Source organism: Gekko japonicus, unplaced genomic scaffold (genome assembly GCF_001447785.1).
Source record: "Gekko japonicus isolate JY-2015 unplaced genomic scaffold, Gekko_japonicus_V1.1 scaffold2236, whole genome shotgun sequence".
Taxonomy (NCBI): Eukaryota; Metazoa; Chordata; class Lepidosauria; order Squamata; family Gekkonidae; genus Gekko; species Gekko japonicus.
In genome coordinates this window covers 66,095-75,410 of record NW_015176518.1, presented here as the reverse complement: position 1 = coordinate 75,410, position 9,316 = coordinate 66,095, and the positions used below count along the sequence as shown (strand labels likewise).

General features: G+C 43.9%; 1 long non-coding RNA gene across 1 annotated transcript; it reads right to left on the bottom strand.

Annotated features, from left to right (window-relative positions):
• Nucleotides 1–432: 432 nt before the first annotated feature.
• LOC107124007 lies at nt 433–3,804 on the bottom strand. Its single transcript, XR_001482971.1, has 3 exons — nt 3,764–3,804; nt 2,417–2,516; nt 433–517 (listed from the first exon to the last, which is right to left on the bottom strand). It is a non-coding gene; the product is annotated as an uncharacterized LOC107124007 (long non-coding RNA).
• Between the last annotated feature and the right edge of the window lie 5,512 nt (nt 3,805–9,316).

Here is a 9,316-nt window from a genome sequence, read left to right as displayed (position 1 = left end):
TGGGGCCCCCTCCTTTCTGCCGGTGCGCAGCTTTCACCCCCCGGAAGGTCCGGGAGGTGAATCTGCTCGGCGCACCACCATAAACCGGAAGTCCGAAACTAAACATTCTTACAAAAACCCAGCCTGCTACGATTCTCCACTTCAAAATCTTTTTTAAAAAATTGCAATTAGTGGATCTTACACTTACTATTCTGCAAGACACAATATTCATACGATAGATTAGATACTTGTTTCTCCATCACTTATTCCTAAAGTTTGTACTACAAATATTGGTTCAAAAATTTTCACTGATCATCCATAGATTGAATGTGAGTTATCTTGGTCTGTTACACCAAAGACGGTAACAGCTTGGATGCTGAATAAATCACTTTTATTGCAAGAAACATTTAGAGATGAATTAGATAGCTTAATTAAATTTTATTTTGAGGAGAATTGGTCAGATGAAGTTCCTGTGGGTATTGTGTGGGATGCAATGAAGGCGGTGGTCCGTGGTAGATGCATTTCCATCGCCTCCCATCTGAAAAAAGAAAGGATAAGATTGATCACAGAACATACTAACAAAATACTTCATTTGGAAAAACTGCATCAAAAGACATGCTCCCCCCAAAAATTATAAACAGTTTTCTGCTGAGAGGAAAGCTTTAGAGGCACTTGAAACCACTAAAATACAGAGACAGATAACTTACTTATGTCAGAAATACTGGCAGAAATCTGAAAAGACTTTGAAACTGCTTGCGTGGTGTACCACGAAGCAACGGAATGTCAAAAGAATACAATTAACTGATCGTAAGGGACATAAACATACCTCTTCAATAGATATTGTCAAAATATTAGCAAATTACTTCAAGACCTTATGTACCTCAAACCATAAGACAACTGTTCCCTCAAATATTTTTTATAAATTAGGGAATTTAATGAATAGACTGACCAGGGAGCATCAGGCACTATTAGACAAAGAATTTCCCTTACAAGAGGTCATGGACACGATTAAGCTTCTAAAAACAAACAACACATTGGGTAATCATGGCCTACAGGCTGAGTTCTACAAAACATTTAAGCTCTCCTTAGTAGGCCCTTTAACCATCATTTGTAATAAAATTTTAGAAAGTGGCCAAATGCCAAAATTGTGGTTGGAAGCTACATTAGTGATGATCCCTAAACCTGATAAAGATCTGACACAACCTAGTTCCTTCAGGCCTATTGCGCTTCTCAATCAAGATGCTAAAATATTTACTTTGATGCTGGCCAATCGATTAAGATCTATAACGTGTAATTACATCTCAACAGACCAAACTGATTTTATGCCTAATCGCCAATTGACGGATAATATCCGTAGGGCCTTGAATGTGATAATGGAGGGCTTGTCGAACTCAATTGTTATGAGTGCCGAATTTGACATAAAGGAGACCTTGTTGGGCCAGGCCAGGTGTGTCATAAAATGTATTGCCAGGTAGCGGAGATATAAACTTTATAAAGGACACAAACACAAAGGTGGGGTTTTTTTACTTAAAATAAAAACATGCTTACAACGTTAGCACTCTTGCAATATGTTGTTTATTTAATAGTGTGTGATAACTGACACCTCTTGCTCTGAATTATTGCATCAAAATGTCTGTGCTGTTGCAATCTCGAGTATGCTGTTTGGGTGTGTATCTGTAAGCTGCAAACGTATGACGACACAGCAGCAGCAGCAGAACTGGAAGGAGAATCAGAAGACAGCCAGTTCCACTGTGGGCCTGATAGAAACCCTCTGTCGGCATGTGCATAGAAAATGCCTTAACAAGATTGCAGCTTGTTAGACAGATCATGGTGATCTAAATGACAGTCAGAGGTCACATGACCGGACATGTTGCATCAGCCTGCAGGAGGTGCTTCAGTGACTCAGCATCTCTGTGCTGATTGGATACTTGGACTACTGCATGTGTATATAAGTCTGTGCTGTATATACCACTGTATTCCAGTATGGTATCAGGTTGCTTGGCGAAGCACTTTGTCAGTGGAAACTGTGAATACATGGACTGTGTATATAATGTAAATAAAAGTGTAAATAGCACCAACCTAAGCTGGTGTGTGCAACTTCTATATGACTCTGCAACACTCGTAAAAGAAACAGGAGATATGTCACCAGCCATCATTACTCACAATACTGTCACCCTCTGGGGGGCCTCATCTGGCCCCTGGGCCGCATGTTTGACACCCCTGTGATAATGTATGGAAGAGCTAATAGTATTGAAAGTGTCCTTTTGTCCTTGGACATTCATAAAGCCTTTGATTGTTTAGAAATTCCGTATCTGAAACGACTTCTACTTGAGATGAACTTTGGCATAAGATTCCGGAAAGCGATTGATGCAATATATAATTTACCCTCAGCTAAAATTAGAGCAAACGGAATATTTTCAGAGAAATTTTTACTTACATGTGGGACACGCCAAGGCTGTCCTTTGTTGTCTCTTCTTTTCACCTTGGCGGTTGAGCCACTTGTGGAAGTGATATGAAGAATGACCTCCATCACAGGCCTGGTAATTGATAGTAGAGTGCATAAAGTTTCCACATATGCAGATGATATTATTTTATTATTTACTAATCCTCTGATATCTCTACCTTCATTAGGGCAAGTCCTGCATGACTTTAGTTACATTTCTGGACTTACAACTGGCTCCTCAAAATCATTATTATACCCTATTTTTTTGACATCAGATCTGGAACAAAAGATTAAGGTACATTACTCTTACAAATGGGTTGAAGAGTCTTTTAAATATCTAGGGGTGCATATTCCACTAAACCTGAAAGATATTAATACATTTTAACTTCAGTAAAACCTTCTCAGAAATTAGGTCACAATTACACTCATGGCATTACAAATCCTTTTCATGGCCATATCAAATTCACATAATAAAGAACTTTATTTTTATTTCCCCCCCCCCTTTTTAATGCTTTATTTATTATTTTCTATACAAAACAGAAATAAAACCATTGCATAAAGTGGTAAAGGTTTTCAGCGTCAACATCAACCTGACCAAGACACAATGAATGGCATGTAGGGAACCAAAAGGAGTTTCAAAAATACAGAAGGTCTTGATAATAGCGGTTATTGGGGAGAAAATCCCCATTAGGCAAGTAAACTATTATTGGGAATCAGATGACTTGAAATGTGCGTAGACGGCCACCCGTGGTGATAACAGCGTTCTGCGAGGCAATTTTATTCAGGAGAAAATGTTCCCATAATTTGTTTTTCCAGTTGTTCAGGGAGGGAGCTGCTTTATAATGCCTAAATTTTTATAATGCCTAAATTTATAATGAACTTTATAATGCCTTTTTTATTTCTTTTTTGATCTGTTCCTATATATATATGTTTAATCGATCTTCAGAAATGGCAGAAAGAACTAAACAATTTTACTTGGAATTATAAAAGGCCAAGGTTCAGGAGTTGTATTTTATATAGACCGACTGCTTTAGGTGGTCTTGATCTGCCTAATCTGTCAAATTATTATAAGGCAGCAAATCTAGAACAGGCAATTAAAATAATGCAACCGGACTCTGATGAGGCCTGGATACAAATTGAATCACATTATGCTCAACCTATTCCTCTTTGGGCAGCTGTTTGGATGAAACCTAAAGATAGTCCTCAGAGCTGCAAAAATAATGAATTGTTAAATTATACATTTAAAATTTGGGATGGAATTATGGGGAAAAAAACCCTTCCTGAATACTCTTGGTCATCTGCATTCTTATATCAATCCTGGTTCAAACCATGTACATTTACCTCAACATTCCAAGACTGGATTACAGGTGGTGTTTTCTGGCATGGTGGTGTACTTAATGATGGAATGACCCTAGAAGAGAAACAACTGGAGGAGAAATTAAGTAAAGCCTATTCCTTGGCTTCAATACTTATAGTTATCGTCTTTCTTATCCTCACTCAAATCTAAAAAACTGTCACCTACCTCCTCAAATGATCTAGACTCGGTAATATGAAAGTATTCAGAAAATAAAAAAGGAACTTATCAAAAAGTTACAAAATATTAGTACAAACCTCTACAGTAGATAATATCCTACATTATCAAAATACATGGAATAAAATGATACAATTACCTACTGACATAAAAGTTTGGCCAGAAATCTGGGCATCACCCAATAATAGATCACCAATTTATAATGTACTATTTCAGTTGGTCAAATTGATGATCTGTTGGTACTTGACACCTCGGAGGTTACACCGTATAAATAAAAATTACCCGGAACTTTGTTGGAAGGGGTGTACAGAACCTGGGACATATTTCCATTGTCGGTGGACTTGTCAGGTAATTCATCCATTCTAGAATAAAGTTCACCAACATATAAAACACATAACTACTATTGATTTACCAAATACTCCTGAAATATTTCTTTTACAATATTGGACTGACACAGAATGCTCAGACTCCACTTGGAAGCTAATTTGTTTATTATTGGCTTCTGCTCAGCTGGCTATAGCTTCAAAATGGAGATTGCTTACCCCCCCCCCCCCACAATGTCAAAGTGGTATGAGAAAATTTGGGATCAGTTTATAATGGGGAAAATAACACACAACTCAAATTATTCCTTATTTACAGAGATGTGGCTCCCTGTATTAAGCTCTTTTTTGCTGAATGTGACATCTTACCTAGCAACTCAGTGTATCAGGATACGATTTTTCTATGATCGTTCTGTCATATTTGAATTTGAAAAGGCTTGACTGTTTACCTTTTCTACTTTGTGTATTTCTTACTTGGTTATTTATTATGCTTCACTAATTGTAGATTCTTGACTTGATAATCCTGCAAGATTTCATGCAGAAGGTTGTTATTTTTTTGTGTTCTTATTTTTGATTATTTTGTATTTTGATTGTTACTTCATATGCATATGTGGGGGGGGGGAATTAAAATATAATTTTTAAAAAAATAAAAAAAATATATTATTTGATATCTTCTGTGTTATATTGTTTCCTTTTTTCTTCCATTTTTATAAATTTTATGTGTATACGGCACAGCCTTTATTGTGATATCACCTAAAGTTCTTGTTATACTTTGGCCCCGTTCACACAGAGGATTTGCCGTGCTAAAGGCACGAATGTCAAGCGGATTTTCGGTGCGCGATCACACCGCAACATCTGGGAAGCGTATCGCACCTGTGGCGTCCCGCCGAAGATGCGCAGTAAAAAACTACTCGGAAAGTGCACTAGTATCCAGAAAACGCAGGGCAGGGGCGGGTGTCTGATCACGGGAGCGCTAGTATCCCATGGCATCCAGCGCCCGTCCACGTCCCGTCGCAAACCGGATGTTTTTCATAAGCGCATGCGCACAAACACGTAACTGAAAGCAGTGCTGCTCCGCGGAACTGTGCATGCACACAAACACAAAACGTTTGCCACACCGCTTCTTTGCCACGCTCCAGCATCGCCGTGTGATCGCCAGCTAACCGCCTAAGCGTGAAGACTCAGGGGACCGTGTGCTCGGGCTACCACGCTTTATTTTGCTCCGGGGCAAACAGCCACGCCTCCCCCATGCGTTATCTGGCCCGTGTGACCAGGGCCTTTAAAAATGTAATGTGCATTTTTTCTGTGCATTTTCTTTTCTGTATCTTTAATATTTCGGGGGGGGGGGAATAAAAATTTGATCGAAAAAAAAGCCTTCCATGGCCTTGCCCCCACTGTAAAATCAGATCCTGAGACACTCATGCCCTTTACTCCTTCAGCATCACCATCCCCAACTACACCCCCAAATGACTTTGCCTCTGGATGCTCCTTGTGCTTATAAATGCCTCCACGAATGCCTCCAACCCACCTGTTCTGCGAAGCCCTGGGCACAGACCTCCTAAGTTCCCCTCTCCTCTGAAACTAAGTACCAGTTTGGTGTAGTGGTTAAGAGCAGCAGACTCTAATCTGGAGAACTGGGTTTGATTCCCCCACTCCTCCACATGTGGCTGCTGGGTGACCTTGGGTCAGTCAAAGTTCTCTCAGAGCTGTTGTCTCAAGAGCAATCCTCAGAAGAGCTGTCTCAGCCCCACCCACCTCACAGGGTGTCTGTTGTGAGGAGGGGAAGGGAAGGAGATTGTAAGCCGCTCTGAGACTCCGAGTGAAGGGTGGGGTATAAATCCAATCTCCTTCTTCTAACTTTAGCTGAACTGAATACACACCCTTTTCTTGGTCATTCCTTCTTTCACCTCCCCTTGTTGTCTCCCTTATGGTAAAATTTATATTGTAAGCTCCTTGGAGGTGGGGACCTACTGTCTTGTACTATGTGAAGCACCATACACATTGACAGTGCTCTATAAATAACAATAAATGCTGGTTTCAATTCTAACCCGTTTCTCTGTTCTTCTCCACTCAGTGCCGAGAAACTCAGTCTGTGTATTTCTTCGTAGCAATTCCCGTATTTAGTGGATTTAATTTAATGGATCCCCAAGGGCTTATTTATCGTCTCCCTCTCCTTCCTGACACAGGTGAGAGATGCTAATGAGTCCCTCTGAGTAGTCACTCGGTTGCATTGTTCCAGGAGGACAAAATAGAACCGGAGAGAAGAACATAAGAGATCTGTTGGATCAGGTCAATGGCCCATCTAGTCCAACATTCTGTCACACAGTGGCCAAAAATACCAGGTGCGATCAGGAGGTCCAGCAGTGGGGCTAGGACACTAGAAGCCCTCCCATTGTTGCCCCCCCCCCAGCACCAAGAATACAGAGCATCACTTGCCCCAGACCGAGAGTTCCTATCTATATCTTGTGGCTAATAGCCACTGATGGACCTCTGCTCCATGTGTTTATCCAATTCCCTTTTGAAGCCGTCCATGCTTGTAGCCACCACCAACTCCTGTGGCAGTGAATTCCATGCGTTAATCACTCTTTGGGTGAAGGAGTTCCTTTTATCCATTCTAACCCAACTGCTCAGCAATTTCATGGAGTGCCCACGAGTTCTTGTATTGTGAGAAAGGGAGAAAAGTACTTCTTTCTCTACCTGCTCTATCCCATGCATCATCTTATAGACCTCGATCATGTCACCCCTCAGCCGTCGTTTCTCCAAGCTAAAGAGCCCCAAGCGCTTTAACCTTTCTTCATAGGGAAAGTGTTCCAACCCTTTTATCATTCTAGATCATTTCACTGTGCTCTCTCTGCCTCTCCTTTAGATGCACACAGATAGTGTCCATCTGTCTGTAGTTCCCAAGTTCAGCTCTGAATTTCACAGCTCACTGATTGGATGAGATCAATATATTACCCATTTGCAGGTAAAATTTTCCCCCGTTCATGGCTGGGATTGTAATCCCACTGTCATGGCACCTCCACACCGCTTTAAAAGAATCTTCTCCAAACAACGTTCAAACAAGAAAGACGGCATCACAGCAGCACGAAACTGATTTAAAAATGCAAATGGAGATTCGACCGAGAAGATTGATTTAAAACGGTGCGGAGGCGCAATGACATTGCAGCCGCCACGAGAGGGCGATAAACAAATGCAGACATGCAGAAGTATGCTAGCATTATGGAACTGCGAAACCGAAATCAAATGCAGACAGTTTTTTTGAAGACGGAGTCAGAAGGCTCGCACACCGGTGGGAAAGACAAATGCAGATTCGACCAAAATCAGGCTCCCATCTCCAGCCCCTGGGCTGTTTCAGTCACCGAATAAAGAACAGGGGAGAAGATAGGAATTCCTCCTTCTCCCGTGCAGCAGTCCTGAACCAGTAGAAGAATGGAAAAGGTTCTGGAAGCTTTTGTGCAAATTTAGGTGAGGTTGAGCTACTCGAAAGAATTCTCCCTCACAGATTCGATGGAGCTTTAGCGAGGTCTTCAGGCCCGACAATTAGGGATCCGAGGGACATGGTTATACACTATACAGGATTCCTTACCTATCATCTGAGTCTGAGCTTTCCGCTAGCAGCTCCTCACGCAATGAACGCAGCACTTGCATGATCAGCAAATGATTCTTGCTGGTTGTGGTCTCTTGAAGCCTCTGGAGGAGCAGTTGAGTCGGGAGCTGGAAGTCTGGGGAGGAAGGTGTGGGCTGGAGGGGGGGGAACGGAGAACAAAAGAGGGTAGCACAGAGGGATCCCTGGCCGTTTTGAGCCTGCAGGCACATTTGGAATTCTGACACAGCATGGTAGGTGCAGCAACAAAATGGCTGCCAAAAAATGGCTGCTGCAGGAAGCGGAGCCAGCCACAAAATGGCTGCCACGACTTAACTTCAGTAACACACTGCAGAGCCTGGTGCTGTGGTGGCAGCTGCTGTCAAAGCAACGTTTTAAAAAAAATCTGCACAGCTAACCAAATCTCCAATAGTCGATGAAAAGCCAGTGGGTGTCTTGTCAGTGGGTGTCAGTGGACTCCTAGGCTAGTGGTTGCTTTAAGTTCATTTCAGTGGAGAGGCTTTCCACATTCTGGTGATTTGGTATTATGCTTTTTCCATATCAATGTCCCTTGAAGTTCACAGTGTATCACATGTGCCAGTGTATCACATGTGCCAGCTGGATTGAACGTTTATTGTTGTGGTGGTTTCGATTTTAAACCACCTTCCCCGGGAAAAACCAGGCTCGGGGCAGTATACAACAAGATAAATACAACATCATTAAACAAATTAAAACAGGTAAAAACATAAATGTTCCCTCTGGTCTAGCATCCTGTTTCCCCAAAGCGGCCAACCACCGGCGTAATCTTCGCGGGGGCTGGGGGGCTTGCGCCCCCCCCGAAATTTCCCAGAAACCCCGCCCACCCCGCGCCCTCCCAAGCCAGCGGCAAGCTCCCCCAGCTCTCACTATGGGCTCTTTAAGGCCCTTCGCTGCGGCGACTGCCAGCTCCTCTCGCTGGGCTCCTACGCCGCCGCAGTTCCCCCTCTCCGTCGGAGGGCACCGGCCAGAGAGATCCTGCCGGGAGAACCCGGCGGCCATGCTCGAACCCGACTGCCATGGGGTGGGGACTGGGGGCTTTCTCCTCTCCTCCTCCTGCCAACCGCTGCAGTGCCTGGGGCGCCCCATGCCTGTCCGGCCGCCCCCACCCCCGCGCCCAGAAGACCCTCCCGGCCAGGGGCCGCCTATCTGCGCAGGAAGAGCCTCACTCCCGGAGGGCGGGCGTCCGGGCGTCAGGAGGCCGCGGCGGAGCACTCCGGGGAGCGGGGGGAGGGGGTCCAGCCTGCAGCCAGTCAGTCGCCACCAGCAACAGACACCCCCCCCCCCCCGGGGGGGCCCCCGAGCATTCTGCGCAGGAAGAGCCTCACTCCCGGAGGGCGGGCGTCCGGGCGTCAGGAGGCCGCGGCGGAGCACTCCGGGGAGCGGGGGGAGGGGGTCCAGCCTGCAGCCAGTCAGTCGCCACC